Here is an 18,007-nt window from a genome sequence, read left to right as displayed (position 1 = left end):
GTATTTCCTCAGCATTTACCAAAATAAATATACCATTATTAACATAGAAATTCAGATTAGAAACAGACTGCTTACTATTGCTAGCATCTTTAAAAAAAACAGAATACTTGAGATGTTTTTTAGAGATGTGGTCCTGGGTGCACTCATCACACTTTCTACAGAATGGAAAAGTACTGTGAGCCTGAATGTCATGAAACAGACCATCAAGTGTTTTAAATGTGTGTCCTAAAAAGTAAAATAAATACAGGATAGCATTAAGGTATCAATGTTAACATGTCAGAGACTTGCAGCACCAGAACTCAGGCACACTAAACCTTATAGTATAGCCCTCTGCCACTTTTAATAGCATTCCTATACAGCATTCTATTGTATATTAGCAGTATAAAATGTATTTCCCATATATTACTGATAACCAGTGAACATGATACTACACGGCATTTAACATTACCTGTATAAAATAATATAAATAATAATGGTAGCTACACCACTATTTGTACTCATTTAATACGTAATAGTACAACACACCTACCATGCAATGTCCCCATATTGTTTTCTCATTCTTCTTGAGAAAGACCTTAGGCCCCTAGATAATGCCAGTGTTCAATTTTCTGATTAGGCCTAGCAGGGTTGCTACCTCAATTTAAATTAGAAAATTTAAAAAAGTAATGTTTCATTTAATACACTGTCATATTAGATTTTCACTCTATACACACACACACATACACACACACACACACACATATATATATATATATATATCACTGCCTCTCATGTTATCGCACGGCAGCATTGTGGTATGTCGACGTCTTAAAAGTGGTGGTTTTGAGGAGCGTCGTATACCCCTAACTGTGAAGAACTTTTAGTTCAATTGTCCATGAACACAGTGACAGTGGACTGTGTGCGAATAAGGGATGCTATGTTTGTAGCATGTCACGTTTGGTCCGTTTACATGCTAGTAGCATACGTGTGCTAGTTAAATATATATATAGCTAGTTTAAACATCCAAATGCTAGCTAAACTTACTGGCAGATGTTCAACAATGAAGTGGAGTATATGCCAGTGTCATAAAACGGATGTCAATGTCATCGGCATTTGCGCAAACAGGCATATGCCACTGTCAAAAAATAAATAAATAAATAAATAAAATTCGATGCCATTGGCACATGCCACTGTCACCAAAAAAAAAAATCGATGCCATTGGCACATGCCACTGTCACCAAAAAAAAAAAAAAAAATAGATGCCACTGTCACCCGTACGTAAGGTGCCGATGTTACTGGCATGTGCCAGCGTCACGCGAACGTAAGATGCCGATGCCTTTCCATGTTAATACCGCTACTGGGAAGCTGAGCTTCCCTTGCAGTCTTAGAGCAATCGCCACTGATACATACATACATCAAACAGAAAAGCAGGTGTTCTGACCAGTTGTCCTACCTTGTCTCACTGTGCTGCCATAGTGTACTTTTATACACACCGTTGCTTAAATAAAACAGTAGGTAAGATGAATGTAGTTTATCAGAAAATGCTGCCTACAAACTGTTAAGCACAATCACTTTATTTGAGTCTTTTTTCTATAAGTAGTTGCAGTTTTGTATGAATGTATAAATAAATTCCAGTGGAGCTTGGAAGTAAAAGACATGTACATGTGTCAATATTGTTGGGGTTGAGGGTCATCATCATCCTACGTTTGGGTGACAGTGGTATATGCCACTGTTATTGGCATTTGTTTTTGTGAAATTCGCATATATTCCATTGTGGAACATCTGCCAATAGCCTACGTTTAACTAGCACTTAAATGTTTAGGCACCTAGCTAAACAAAGTGTGCCTAAACATCCATGTGCTAGCTAAACGTAGGTGTCTTACATGGTAGTAAACGGACCTTAAAGCCAAACAAGTGGCATATTACAAACATATTATCATATAGCCCAATGTAACTGTTTTCACAGACCATTGAACTACAAGTTGTTCCCTTACTAATGTTATGAGAAATGTCAGTGTCAGCACTGTGTCTTTATAGGTGCCAGTACCTACTGGCAAAGTAGGTTGTGCATCACAATGGCACAATTTACAACTCTGCATGTCAGGTAATTGATAGCTGACATTTCAACAAAGATAATTATGACTTTCTTGATTAGGCTCATAACATATCATCTGCAATTCTAACCATGCATAATCCAGATTTCCCCTAAATGTTTTTATTTGTCAGTCTTATGCAAAGTTTGGACACCCCAGAATATGTTCTTATTGATTTTCTAAATAACAATAAATTAATAGCCTCTAGAGTTAACAAACATCTGCTCATTTTAATTCATTTAACTTGCAGGGGAAAAAAAGAGAACAAGGCCTGGAACATTGTATATTTTTTATTCTCAAAGAAATAAATAAATGAAAATAAATAAATAAATAAATAATAAATAGATAGATCATTCATTATATGTAACCGCTTATCCAGTTCAGGGTCGCAGTGGGTCCAGAGCCTACCTGGAATCATTGGGCACAAGGCGGGAATACACCCTGGAGGGGGCACCAGTCCTTCACAGGGCAACACACACTCACTCATACATTCACTCACACCTACGGACACTTTTGAGTTGCCAATTCACCTACCAACGTGTGTTTTTGGACTGTGGGAAGAAACCGGAGCATCTGGAGGAAACCCATTCAGACATGTGGAGAACACACCAACTCCTCACAGACAGTCACCCGGAGCTAGCAGCAGGAGCTATGTGACCTGCTGCGCAACCATGCCGCCCATAAATAGATCACTAAAAGTTAAAAAAGAATATATTTAAAGTTTTTACCCTGTATAGGTGGTGTTGTTTTTCATTGTTCTTAAAAATCATCCTTTTTATTATATACCTTTGAAATAAAAGTTAAACAAAAATGTGATAACACTAAGGGCCTTTATTTTAAAATGACATACAAGAATGCCTTGATATTAAATGATTGACACATTCAGGTGGTGTACTATCATTTGTACATGAAATTGTTGAAGCATTCCTTGTTAATAAATTTATAAAATCAATAGAAATGTCATCATTTAAGATAATCTATTTTGAAATGACACAATGTCTTTATGACTTGTGACTTTTCTTTTGAAATCTGTTCACCAACAGGCTCTTACCCTAATGTTTAGGTACGTAAGATGTTGATGTAACGGTCACCCAAACGTAAGGTGCTGATGCCATTACATGTTGTTACTGCGACTAAAAAAATTTGGAAAGCTCTGGTGTAATACACTGGGGGAAAAATATTTATCACGTAAAACACATGAAACATTAAAAATGTTGAGTGTGAGCATGTGCAGAGCTGCAAATTAGCACATTTTGACATGGTACTGATGTATACTTTACACATATGGTATTAAGAGCAGCATTAAGAAATGTGTATCTTCTCTGAATTTATAAGACAGGAAACTATACTTTTTTCTCTCTCAGTCCCCTGAATGTGCAAATGTAAACCAAACTTCACATTCACCATATTTGGAAGGGGAAAGAACCATATAGATTGGAGTAGGAGCCGAGAGAGGGGAAAGATGACCAGAGATAGAGAGAGGACTAGAGATATTAGAGAGATGGTTAGAGATTAATGGATTTGGCTGATTCTCTCCCAGCCCTTAAGGCTGGTCAGATGCTGTTCTTTGAAGAAATAAAAATGTTTTTAAACTCTAGACAGTGTCTGGCAGAGATTCTTCTTCATCACCCACAACACCCCAGGTAAAGGCACAATAGTAGCACATCTCCTGTCATGCACTCTGATTGGATTTCAGTGAAAAAAATATAAGGAACCAAGTATTACCTTTAATCTGAGAACTAAAAACTAAAACAAAACTAAATGACTATTAAGAATACAAAACAAACAATAAGAGTGGAGGGAAAGGCCATTGGAGATTCAGTTGCTGTAACACTCCCTTCCTTGCATGAAGTGTTTTGAGCTGAACATGCAGGGAGTGTCTCAAATCACTCCTCATTCCCTAAATAGTGCACTAACATTAGGGCATAACTGTAGGTTTAAATCCAAGCATAAAATCTATAAAATTAAATCTTGCTGCTATGGTTCTATATGGACAGTACTATATTAGAAATATAATGCACTGTTTGGCTGGTGAGGAGGCACGGTGGCACAGCAGGTAATGTCGTAGTCACACAGCTCCATGGTCCTGGGGCCATGTGTTCGAGCCCCTCTCCGAGTGACTGTCTATGACGAGTTTGGTGTTTTCTCCCTGTGTCCGCATGGGTTTCCTCGGGGTGGTCCGGTGTTCTCCCACAATCCAAAAACACAGGTTGGTTAGTGGTTTGATGACTCAAAAGTGTCCATAGGTGTGTGTGTGTATGTGTGTGTGTGTTGCCCTGTGAAGGACTGACACCCCTTCCAGGGTACGTTCCTGTCTTGCGCCCAGTGATTCCGGGTATGTTCCGGACCCTCTGTGACCCTGAACTAGATAAGCGGTTACAGACAATGAATGAATGAACGAATGATGTTGAATAACACTTTGACACCTTGATCCTGTCTGTGCTGGAAATCATCCAGCGATGTGAGGCACAGCCCAAACAGCTGCTCCTCATACTCCAAAAGTTGTCAAAGGAACCCAGCATTGGGTGCAGCGCATATGCATCTCTCTTTGAGCCTTTGGAATGCATGAAGTTGGGATTAGCCGCGCTGTGTCATCAGAAAACCTAGGGTCAACACCGAGCTATGCAGTGCACTAGCACATGCCCACCAGGTGCAGAGATCTACCGCAGAGTACTACCGGTACCGCTGATCTACTGGAGAACTACCGAAATAAAGCAGGAAGCTCACACAAGTGCTTGTTGAAGGTCCTGCTTGGCATCATCACTGAGCTGCATCCACAGGTATTGCAGGACGGTGTCAGAGATCTACCCCATAGCACTGACCACATGCGTGATGTGGAGGTTCTGGTAAAGCACACCTTCCAGGATCTCAAAGGGATAGGTAGTGAGCCAACTGCACTCAGACTCAAGAAGGACCATGCGTAGTGTGCACAATAAGGGGTAGACAAAGTTGAAGGATGTAAGTAAGATCGCAGGCTCCATACCGAGAGCACTCAGCTGTAAGTAGCAGTGCTGTAATGTGGGGCAGTTAGCATGAGCTTTCGACTGTTTACTAAAACACACACAAAGAGGACAAGGAAATGTCAAGAGCAAAGGAAATATAAGTAAGTAACCAATTATTTACAGATTCACATAGATCATTTTTATTTCTTGGGCAAATGTGGCTTTCCATTTGAACACAGACAACAGAATTTCCTGGCTCCAAGTAGGAAATTTCAACTGGAACAGCTTCACAACTTGGATTTGAAAAACTGGTATAGCTAACAATGCTAATTGGGACTAAACAAAACTGAACTAACCTGGGGCATAAGGTTTTCTGAATGTATAATTGGAATGCAGTCAACTCAGGTGTGACACCATTCCCAGCTCTGACATCCGATTTTGAGGTAATAAGTCTAAAAGACCCTGTAATATTGTGGTACTGGCAGCTTTAGTCCAGTAGATGGCACTAGATATATTCTGGTTACTAAATTGGTTACATTTAGCATTTTTGGTTACAAGTACATATGCTTATCATTTTTCTAGGACTCTAGTTTCAAAATGTATTCATCTTTATTTTAAGGTACTGATGAATTCACCAAATAATTTAGAGTATCAAAAAATTATTTCATTTTTTAACCAGTGGACAACAAATAACTCTGTGCAAACTGAAATATGCTGATTGTGAATTTCACACCTGCATGTGCTGTCACCAGGTGACTCTGCTTATATACGTGTACAAACAAACTTTAGAGGTTTGTTTTAATGAAACATGTATTGTAAAGTACCAGACACTGTGGTTGGTAGGGATTCACTTTTCAATGATGAAATAAACTTTCTTATTCTGAGAGAAAATTACGCACAATTCAAGTACAGGGTAGGACAAAAGTCGCAAGACACGCTTTTATCTCAATACCCAAGCAAGTAATGGGTGAGGGGACCTATCTTTTAGGCTTTTCATTGTCGCCATCTTGGATCCAATGGGAAGGAGGTCATGTAGCATATCAAAGAAATTAAAGATTCAGCTTCAGCATTTAGCAGGTTATACACCTGTTGAGGGGTCACACAGTCCCTCTCAATGTCAGTCTTTACTGGAAGAGCAGCAACCAGTATATTCCGATACATATAAAGGCATGCTGACTAAGAGATAAGAGCATTCAAACTCAGGTCACTTCGCTGTTAGTCTCAGGTTCTAATGGGTGGAGAGTGTGACTGTACCATTCATCTCAATGCAGGGGGAGCTGTGTTCTCTGGAAATTGAGTTCCAGTGTATGGGAATAAACAGCATTTATAAGCCCTGGACAGTGAGGTGGGATAAGCAACAAATATTAAAAAAAAAAAAAAAAACCCCAGCAGTCTTGGGTATGGTGGTTTATCTTGGTCTGGTCTGGTGCTGGTTTAGCTGGTGAGTCAACGTAAATAGAACATATGCAGCTTTTCTTGCTAGTATCTAGTCATTGTATGCTTAACCTTGCCTAATGGTTAGCGGACTGGGCTTGGTACTGGAAGGTTGTTGGTTCTATCCCCAGGACCAGCGGGAACAACCATGAGCAACTTTGAGCTGAGGCACCTAATCCCCAAAGGCTTCCCAGATTGCTGCTCTGGGTGTGTGTGTTCACTGCCCCTAATCACTAGTGTGAGTGTGTGTTCAGCACCACCAATGGGTTAATTGCACGGGTTAAAAAAATCATAAATCCTTTCACAGTTACTAATTCATTAACATAGCCTACATAAAGAACATTGTTCTTGCTAGTGGCAGCCTATCATACATAAAAAAATAATTTGAAATAAAGTGATTGATATTTAATCATTCAAGTCATTAGTTTCTATGAGAGTTTGCTAGCTCAGCTGGCAAGGCAATTTAGCACATGTAGCTGTTCAGTGTTATAACATTATGAAAAAACGGTGATCTCACATATCTCATAAGAAGCACATGCTCATCCCACACCCTATGGGGGTCACACAACTCCTGGGGTTGTGGATTCGAGTCACGCTTGGGGTGACTGTCGGTAGGTGGATTGACTACTCGAAAGTGTCCCTAGGTATGAGCATGTGAGTAAATATGGGTGTGTTGCCCTGCAAAGTGCTGGTGCACCTTCCAGGGTGTGTTCCCCCTTATGCCCAGTGATTCGGGATAGGCCCCATCACACTGTGACCCTGAACTGGAAACATAATTACAGGTAATGGATCTTCTAGCTGAGAAGAGTGTTTTCAATTGAAAAGTGTATTACATGGTACAGCACATGTCCTAATTGTACAAAATGTCATAGTACCTTTATTTTTTGCGGATTAACCTGTCAAATTATTCATTCATTCATTCATTCATTGTCTGTAACCGCTTATCCAATTCAGGCTCGTGGTGGGTCCAGAGCCTACCTGGAATCATTGGGCGCAAGGCAGGAATACACCCTGGAGGGGCGGCCAATCCTTCACAGGGCAACACAGACACACATTCACTCACACCTACAGACATTTTTGAGTCACCAATTCGCCTACCAACGTGTGTTTTTGGACTGTGGGAGGAAACCGGAGCACCCGGAGGAAACCCACGTGGACACAGGGAGAACACACCAACTCCTCACAGACAGTCACCCGGAGCAGGAATCAAACTCACAACCTCCAGGCCCCTGGAGCTGTGTGACTGCAACACTACCTGCTGCGCCACCGTGCCGCCCCTGTCAAATTATCATTCTATAATGAGCCATTATAAAGAGTATTTAATGTATTGGTGTTTAACATACAACTGGAAGACAGCAATTATCCAACATTTAACAAATATTTACTATCGCTCTAAATGTACTTCTATGTATTTGCCTGGACCGCACAGTGCCCCTGGTTTTGGGCGGGAGGCATTTAGGATAGCTTTATTATCGCTGCTACGAACTCACAGAAAAGTCATACAATGCCGTCATGACATACACACACGCACACAAATTATTTTCTGGCAAATTGTTAACAGAAAGATCTCTCTCAGAAATGCCCACAGGTTAAAACTAGTTTCTGTTTTTGGTGTTCATTCATTCCCTAGGTGTTTAATCCACTTTCTTTCTTTCTCTCTGCTCATTTGACCCTTCCTCTCATTCCTGGATAATGGGTTGACTTGGATATGGTGCAGAGTGAAGTGCTCTACAGAAGCAGAGGGAACTGTACCTGACAGATCAGTATCACACACACACACACACACACACACACCAAAACTGACACATATATGTCTTAATAATTTGTGCATAAATGCAGCATCCAATTTTTTTTATTTTTGAAAATATAAAGTTAGTAAAATTACAAAATCTGAAGGTATATCATTACAGACTAAGGTCTTGGCTGTTCAGCAATGTACTGGTGCAACCTCTGCATTTTATATTTTTGCATTTTTTTTCATAAAATAGGCATTTTTCCAGTTATTACTTTGTTTTTGTCAACACCGTCATACACAATAAAAAGCAAATAATTTTTTATTTATTGGGTCTAATATGTATTTAGAATTTTTAAATCCTTATCTGGCATCATTGTCATCATTGGAGGCAATCTCAATGCAGAGAGATATTGAGATGAAATTATGCAACCAGTGGCAATCCCATATCTCCACAATCTGGGATTGAACTCTATCCTCCAAGATGACAATGCTAGTCCCCACAGAGTGTGGTTTATCAGAGACTACCTCCAGAAATTGGGAGAGGAGAGGATGGAATGGCCTGCCAGCTCCTGACCTCAACCCCATTGAACACTTGTAGGATCAGCTTGAGTGTGCTGTTGGTGCCAGAGTGACCAGCACAAACACGTTGACTGACTTGCAACAAATGCTGATTGAAGAAGGATGCCGTACCACAGCAGTGTGTGACCAGGCTGGTGACCAGCAAGAGGAGGTGGTGCCAGGCTGTTGTGGGTGTGTATGGTTCTTCCACACGCTACTGAGTTTGTTAAATGTTTGTTAAAGGTTTCTTGAAACAACAAGTCAATGGCAGAATAAGCTGTTTGGGATTGGCAGAGAGGGTATGGTCAAATTTTTCATGGGTGCAACCCACATACTGAACCCTACTGCTCATCCCACAAAAGCATGTTGGTTACAAATGGGGCACCATTTAAAAGGGAAATTAACAGGCTTTCCAACAGTATAAGATTTATTGCCAAGAAGCATTGTTACAACAAAAAAAAATCTACCAAACACAAAATTCCTTACTTTTACTGTTATATTTATATAAAATTCTGAGATTGAATTGTTTTAATTGTTAGACAGGCCTATTTAAAACAAATAAAACTCCCTCTGACAGTGGTGACTTTAGAACTGATGGTGTTGACTCTAATCTCATGGTGGTGACAGAGGCCTCATAACAACATACAATTCCTAAATTCATACCACTCTAGTCAATGGCTTCTTGCTTAACAAATTTATTTAACCTTTTGGTCCAAAAAATAACAATCCTGAGCACTGTATAAGGTACAATTAAGCAATATCATTATTAAAAATACCCCATCCCCATAATCATCAAGTAGGAATAATGTACAATGCATCACTGACATCATTTTAAACTGTCATCTAGTGACCCCTACTCCACATTATGTTCTTCTTTAAACTGTATATTGGACATGAAGAGCAAATAACAATTGTGAGCACTGTGGCAAACATTCAGTAAGAAACATATAGGTTCAGTTAGCATTAGGCTATCATTAATAGAAGTACCCCTTATCATAAGTAGAAATAAGTAATCATTACAAGTAACAGTAAGATAACTTATAAGATTGGATAAGATAAATTAACTCTGCTTCTGCTGTTTCTTCTCTTTCTCTCCTCCACAGATAGCTGCTGCCAACATTACAGGTCATATTGGTATATATTGTGATCAACAATTATATTCTAGCCTCTGTTGAGGACCATTTGGAGGTTCATGTCACCACAGTGATGGTGGTGACAAAAAACAACTCTTTCATATGATATGCATGAGTTGTTCACATTAGCCATCTTGTTTCCACTCTGTTGCTAGCTACTTCAGACGTCTTCTTAAAAAGTATACATTTATGTCATAATCTAATCTAATATTTTTTATACAAAGAGACGGTGTTGACATGTTATGGTTGTGAACGTAACAGTGTCCAAAAATATGAACACATTTAAGAGAAAATAGCAAACCTATGGGAGCTTGAGTGATCTTAAAACAAGCAGCTTGTTTTAAGCTTAAGCTTTGAAAATGGGGTCCTCAGTGATTTAGTTGCCAGATTTTATTGCTTTTTATAAATATCTGATGGTGGTGATGAATATATGGGACACATTGTGAGCAACCACTGTATAATAGTAAATAGTGTTCAGTACTCACTTTGTAGTTTTTAATACATATTACAATGTGTTCTTTCATGTTGTAAAGATATTATTCAATTCAATTATTACTTTTTATTTTTTGAATTAAGTTGAAATGATAATCTCCTATCTGAGGACAACTGATGTTTTAGGCAACTGGCCAGCATATAATTATTAAATTAATAAAAATGTAAAATAAACATATAAAAGAACCTTAAATATTTGCAAAGGACCCCTGATTATCACCTTGATTTATCACTTATTTATCTAAGATTTCCAAAGTTTCAAAGTTTCACTGATATGCCTATATATATATATATATATATATATATATATATATATATATATATATATACAAATTTGAGACAGTGGTTTACTTTATTTTATGTAGATTTCATTTTTCACTTGCTTTCAGTTTTTCAAAGAAACCTGCAAAGACATTTTCCATACCTCCAAGTTTTAGTCTTTGGTTGCATTTTCTGCATCTTATAACCCAAGCAATCCCAGGTCTGGGTTCTGAGGGTGCCAGCACATTGTTCATGGTTATGCAAATGCAAGAATGAAAGGTTATTATATCCGTCTGTATAACCTTTAATTTGAGTATGCTAAATCAGTATGCTAAAATGTTCCTGGATCCTCAACTGCAATGGTGAGGAAGAGGCCTGCTCACAAACATCTTTTAATACACAGCCTTCACATTCGTCTTAAGGAGGAAAACCAATACACCCCCCCCACACACACACATACATGACAAGTCATTGGTCTTTGAATAATTAAGAGTGTTTTAGTGGGTATTTGGTAAAAGATAAGAGCTCCAGAAACCACTCTTTGTCTTAACACCTGCATAAATATAAATTCTGCAAAAAATATGCATAAGTATGTAAAATTTATTATAATAAAAATAGAAATGTGTGCAAAAGCCTATGAAATATCTAAATATATTCCAATAAAATAGGAATATCTTTATTATAATATTAATAATATATAATATTATAATAGTTGTATTAAAACGAGTTTTCTCGTTTTATTATTTTAACTGAAGTTGCTACAAAAATATGTTTAAAGTCGAAGTCTTGAATTTAAAATTTATTTGTAAATTGTTGAATCTGCGTTTGTGACTCATGCGTTTTCCATGACATGCATTTGTTCATTTCCTCTTGCGGGTTTTTGGATTTTGAGGATTTCCTTTCGCATTTCACCCGATCCAAATACAAATGCAGCCTGATCCACAAATGTGGACAGCAGGCGAACAAATATTTGCAATGTAAATTTAAACAAATGTATTTATTTTCGCATTAAAGTATGATATATCTATGAAAAACTAAACATGTATTTATGAATGTAACTGTATTTGTACAAATTGCAGACTGTGAGACAGATTGGGATGTATGTATTGGTGAATAGTGAAAAAATTTTGTGACTTGTGTTTAATTTGTGGATTAACATTTACGCATTTGTAAAGTAGTTTGAGACTAATCTTTCTCCATAGTTTTTCCAATTTCCAACAGACTATGTGTGTGTGTGTGTGATTCATAGGTCCCCACAGCTCACTGCTATGGAATGTGAGATTTTTAAAGAAAAAAACAAAGGCTGAATCTTAAAATTTCACCATTTCTTGATTTAGATCCAGTCTGAAAAAGGTTCAGCATACCTGGGCCTCCACTACACTATATATGTAGGTCCTTGAGGATTAAGATAGATGTGTGTATGTGTGTGTGTGTGAGAGAGAGAGAGAGAGAGAGAGAGAGAGAGAGAGAGAGAGAGAGAGAGAGAGAGGGAGAGAGTAAGGGATACTATAAAGCACATCATGTCAGTTGCAGAGGCTCAAAGTCCATACAGAGCGGTCAGTGGCTCAGTGCAGGCGGTGTACACAGGCAAATCAAAGAGACAGAACATTTGTATCATTTAGATGACTTTAGATCTGAAAGAAATTACCCAGTGGACAATAGAGGGATTATTATTAATGAATGTATTTGTTGGTTCTAGTCCTAAATGACATTGTCTTAAGAAGCATGTTAAGAAATGAACATGACTTGCCAGCAAAGTGAGTATGTTAAAAGTTCATCATGCTTTTTTTACAGTGTTTATCTATGTTTGATTGTGCCGTTCTTTCTGTTATTGCTTTTGTCTTGCTCTCAGTATCATAACTTCACTAACTATCTGAGGAGAATAGACTTAAAATATTCTTACATAAAATATGTTTGTATTCAGTTGTGAGAACATGTGATTTCAAGTACTGATGATAGATGGTTAACTGTGGACCACAAATAACATTCCAGCTAATTTCAGAGATGTTGGATAGTGCTATGACTTCAGAGAATGCAGTTGTACAGCTCCACAGCTCAGTGCTGGTATACATTGTAGCAGCACACTGACAGACTTCATGAGAGTGTAAAACAACCTCAGTTGATTCATCGTAGGCATGTGTGCAGTAGCTTTGTGACTGATCAGCCAGGGGTCCATACAAACCCACCTAACCTAACTCTGCTGGAACCCTAGTAAGGCCTTACTGGACTGACTTAGTGGTCAGTGTACATACTAATACATGACCTTGCACTCTTTTTTCCGCAACTATGCTATACTAAACACAACCATACTAAACTATAATCTAGAGTTTCAGGGTCTTTTGGCTAGTTCACTGCATAAACATTATAGAAATTCTCATTTTTCATTAGGCGAAATTTCTGTGCATCTCTAGTTAGACAGGAAACGTGTATCATGAAAACATACACTAGCTGATAATATTTCTTACTGCAATCTGACACTCTTGTATTCCTCTCTCTCTCTCTCTCTCTCTCTCTCTCTCTCTCTCTCTCTCAGTCTCGTGTGGTTGTGGGTTTGTGGCCCTGTTTCCCTGAGGGCATGTGTGGGTAAAGTTTTTAAAAGCCTGACCCCACTCCTGCCCTGCGGTGCTGCTCTGGTGGTGGTGGTGTTGTACTCGTTTGCAGATCAGCTCCACAGCTTTTTATGTGGAATCTTCATGCCTCAGTATCACTATCCATATGCTGTTCCCCTTGCCCTCATACAGGTACTCCTACTAGAGCTTTTATACATGGTGTCTCTTTACATTTAATGTGAATCCAGAATGCGTTTGGACAGTGAAGAATCCTCTAAATGTTGAAAAGCATGATATGAGATGCCTGATAGCTTCATAGGTGGGTAATATTGATTAATGTTTGCTGTTGTAGATTACTAAAGGTGGAACTGACTCCAAATTCAGGACATCGCTAACTTAAGTTGGTTTCTTACTCAAACACACTGTTCCACATTAAAAGAAGAAGAAGAAACACCTTTATCGATCCCCTTAGGAAAATTGCTTCTCTCCATTTGACCCATCCAACACAACAAACACGCAGTAGTGAGCAATTCTTCACACGCACTAGGGCCAATGAACACACACAGAGCCGAAGCAGGGGGCTGCCAAACCTTCTTGTCGCCCGGGGAGCAGTTTTTGTGAATGACACGTTAGGTGAATTGCTGAAGTGCCTGTGAATGACATTTCTCTTGTTCTTCCTGGGAATTGAACTGGCAACATTTGGCCTCAAACTCGCTTCTCTAACCTTAAAGCCATGGCTGCCCCCAGAAGCAAGAGTTTCTGACTAAACAAAATTGTAGCCCCCATAATGTTGCAATTTAATGTACTGCTTTATCATATTTTTTCAACAATTCTTTACTCCACTTTAACCTAAACAGGGCTGCTGTTGCCTGGATATGATTGTGCTCACAGCAGTGATAGCAGCTTAGATTGTGGATTACTGATCTAATAAAATAAGTAGCATATACGTAGCATATAAGTAGCATTAATGACGTCTTCTCAACTGAACTGTATCACTGAGAATGATGAATGCAATCCTAAGAATCTGTCCATCTGTATTTTCCAGATGATGCTGAACCTACTGGCAATGGTTGGTCTGAATGCTGCTGGTCTGGTCAAATTAAAGCCATTCTCCCTGAGACTGGCAGAACAGTTGATGGTGCCAGCTGTATGTGGCAGTGTCCATTCTGTCCTGGCCCTGTGGGCAGAGGCCAGTGCCCACTCGGGTCTATACCCCCTTACTGCCCGCCTCCTACCTCTTGTCAGCTTGGCCTGGAGTCACCTGCTTTCTTTGACCACATCCAGCCACGTCCATTTCACCTGCCTGCTGACCACTGTCACATTCATCTCGGTCACTATCACAGGTAAAACTGGGGTTTCCAGTGATTTCCAGTGAAGAAATATAATGACTAAGCAGGACTTGGGTTGTATTAGTTATATCCAACACATTAAATATGGATAAATCGTACTGTTGCTGTTGGGTTGGACTAAAACCATATCTAAAAATATACATTTTTACCTTTTTTCACTTGCCTGCAATTTTAGTACAATGCACTTTTTGTACATTTTAGACAATGTTTCCTCACTATTTACTAGCTCTCCAGTCTGTTGGGCACTGGAAAAAATCCAGGTGTTTGAACGTAGCCCTAGAACCATAAATGGGAGGCAAACAAACAAAGTGGCTCGGACCAAACACCAAAACACCACTTTAGCTGTTCAGCAACAGGGGGCTTTCTTTGTGCCTAGGACGCTGGAAAAGGGAGGTGCAGGCCCTGGTGCTCTCCCCTCTCTGTCACTGGTTCTGGTGGTCCCTCTCTCTCTGCTGCTGGCACTGGGGTTATTGTCCTCTGTCTGTGACTTCAGGGCTCCCGCTCTCTGTCGCTGGCTCTGGTGCTGTCCTCCTCTGTCGCCGGCTCCAGTGCCACTTTATTCTTTCTGTGGCTCCAGGGCTCCTTCTCTATGCCACTGGCTCTGGTGCTGTCCTCTTCTGTCGCTGGGTCCAGTGCCCCCTCTCTCTGTTGCTGGCTCCAGTGCTGCTTTATTCTTTCTGTGGTTTCAGGGCCCCCTCTCTCTGTCACTGGCTCCATTGATCTTTTCCACCAAATGGTGAAAGGCACAAAAGAGATGAGGATGTTGTTTTAGTCCTTCTCCATATATGGGTAACAATGACTTATTTTTGCAGTTTCACATAAAAAATCTGGTTCCTAAATTTGTGTGAACTAAATTTGGGGGCAGAGCTTCTAAAGTAGCACACACAGGAGAAGTGAGTTTGTTTGCCTGTAAAAGCAGTTACTCTCCTGAATAGACAGCAGCTTTAATATGAAAATAACAGATGACCTTCACAATGTGTACACTGTATCCCCAAAATGGTATCTTTTTGAACAGAAGATGTAAGATTGTATCATACAGCTTACTTAACAGGTACTTACACTGTACCTAGCCAGTAATTAGCGGGCTGTAATTTAAAGTGTTACCACTCGTTTTTCCAGAGGTGTAAGATTATACAGACTTTACCGAATTGTTTCTGAATGAATCTAAACATAGTACAGAAAGTAAGGAAATTTGTGGCAGAGAGGATTTGGCAAACTTTGCATGGCCACAATCCACATACTTAGCTCTACTACTCACCCCACAAATGTATGTTCCTTACAAATGTGGCACCATTTAAAAAGGAAATTAACAGGCTTTCCAGTGGTATAAGAATTTTTCTCAAGAAGCATTGTTTTAACAAAGAAATAATCTACCAAACACAAATTTCCTTATTTTTTTGTGCTATGTTTGTTATATCAAAAACAGAAATGTACAAGGTCCTGACTTCTATTTTCAGATACGAAATGTGCAGTTAATGATATTTTAGAATTGTACATAAGAATATACAATGATATTCTGACTTACAGTAAGTGTAAGTCAAGAAGTGTGTACAATTTGAAAGAGTTCCAGCTGCTAAAGACATCACTTCTTAGTTAAGTCCAGTGCAAAACTAAAGGAGTACTTGGCTATTTAGCTATATTTGTTTCAAAGAGATTTTTTTTTTTTGCCAGACCATAATTAAGGTGTGTGTGTGTGTTTTTCAGTGTATGAGGGTCTGTATACCATCGAGCCACTGGAGTATTTCTACTCCCCTCTCAGCCTCTTCCTCCACAGTCTCTCTCTGGCCTGGTTAGCCAAGGTTGCGCAGTCTGAAAAAGGCCACACCTCCATATTTGACCTTTACTACAATTTAGCAGTGACCCGCAGTGTGTTGCTGGGCCTTTTGTGTGTGCTGCACCCAGACAGCCCCCGAGCCATCACAGACGGCAGCTGGCACAGTCTGGTCTTCCTGGGTTACATGCTGGGCATGCTGCTCCTGGGCTTGGTGCAGATCATCATGATAGACTTCACTGCCCTCCAGCTCTCCGCTCTGGCTGCGGCTCTGTTGTACTCGGCCAGAGGTCTCACCCTACCGCTTTACAACCTGCTGTAGTGTACGTTAACAACTCAGCAGTTTGAAGAAGAACTCATAAAATGATGGTTTAGCACACAATCAAATATACACAGTTGGCTACATGAACTTAAATGTAGTTGATCCTGCAAGACATTCTGGGTGAGTGAAGTTTGCTTCTTTATTTTTGGTAAAGGAAAGTGAATACATTGAAATAATATATAAAAATTAATCTTCAGCTCTGGCAGAACAAATTACTCTGTCACAATTTCATGAAAACCGACCAATAGCAATAATCCAAGCAATATAAAATATTCTTAGATTAGCTTATGTTGAAACTTGAGAAAAGTTTGTATGATTCAGCTGCCACACAGCTCCAGTGTCCTGTGGTTTGGGGGTTAGTTCCTGTTTTTGTCACTGCCTATGAGGAATTTGGTGTATTCTCAGTGTGTCTGTCTGAGATTTATCTGGTGTGGCCCAGTTTAATACAATTATCATAAAACATGTTGGTAGGTGGACTGGGTGCGCTAAGTGTCTCTGGGTGGACTCTGGACCCACTACAACGCTGAACAGGATGAAGATGTTACAGATAATGCCTTAATGAAATGTAAAAAAAAATGTTGCTTTTGTATCTCTGGAAAACTAACATAACAGGAGAAGAAACAAAAACGTTCTTGTCTTTACCCATGCCCAGTTAAATAAGTAAGTAATGTCAATTAGACGATTCTGAGATGGCAACTGGCAGATTGTTGACAGTATAAATTACATTGTGTAAGTGTTAAAATGAGAATGTTCAAATATAAAAGAATTGCTAGCCAGGAGATGTTTGGGTCAGAAATTGACCACTGATTAAGTGCTAAAGCATGGTTAACTCAAATTATATTAAGAGTTGAACTACCAATGAAGGCTGTCTAATAATTGCCTCCACCTCACAGCAATAAAAACAAATTAGGTATTAGTGTAACACAGTGGTAAATCAACTAATGACTGTGTATTTATACTATTATGTGTGCTCAAGAAACTCAAGGCCATAGGGTTTTTTCTGCTGGTGCTAGTTTATGTTTATAAGGCTAGCCCAACATCTGAGTTTACTATCTGCAGAAAGGTTTGACAGTCACATCTGTTCCTGGTTTGCCAATGACAAGCAAATACTGAAACTATAACTGTAGTCTGTCATAAAGCCTGCTGTAAAATTTAATAGCTGTCTTATTCTCTAGGTACCCTAAGTAGATAAATGTTGGTTGCCTCAAATAGTTTTGTATTTTTACTTTAGCAGTGTAGTCAACTATACAGGGTGGGCCATTTATATGAATACACCTTAATAAAATGGGAATGGTTGGTGATATTAACTTCCTGTTTGTGGCACATTAGTATATGGGAGGGGGGAAACTTTTCAAGATGGGTGGTCACCATGGTGGCCATTTTGAAGTC

Source organism: Hoplias malabaricus, chromosome 1 (genome assembly GCF_029633855.1).
Source record: "Hoplias malabaricus isolate fHopMal1 chromosome 1, fHopMal1.hap1, whole genome shotgun sequence".
NCBI classification, from domain to species: Eukaryota; Metazoa; Chordata; class Actinopteri; order Characiformes; family Erythrinidae; genus Hoplias; species Hoplias malabaricus.
The sequence above is the reverse complement of the archived record's forward strand: the minus strand, read 5'-3'. Positions refer to the sequence as shown.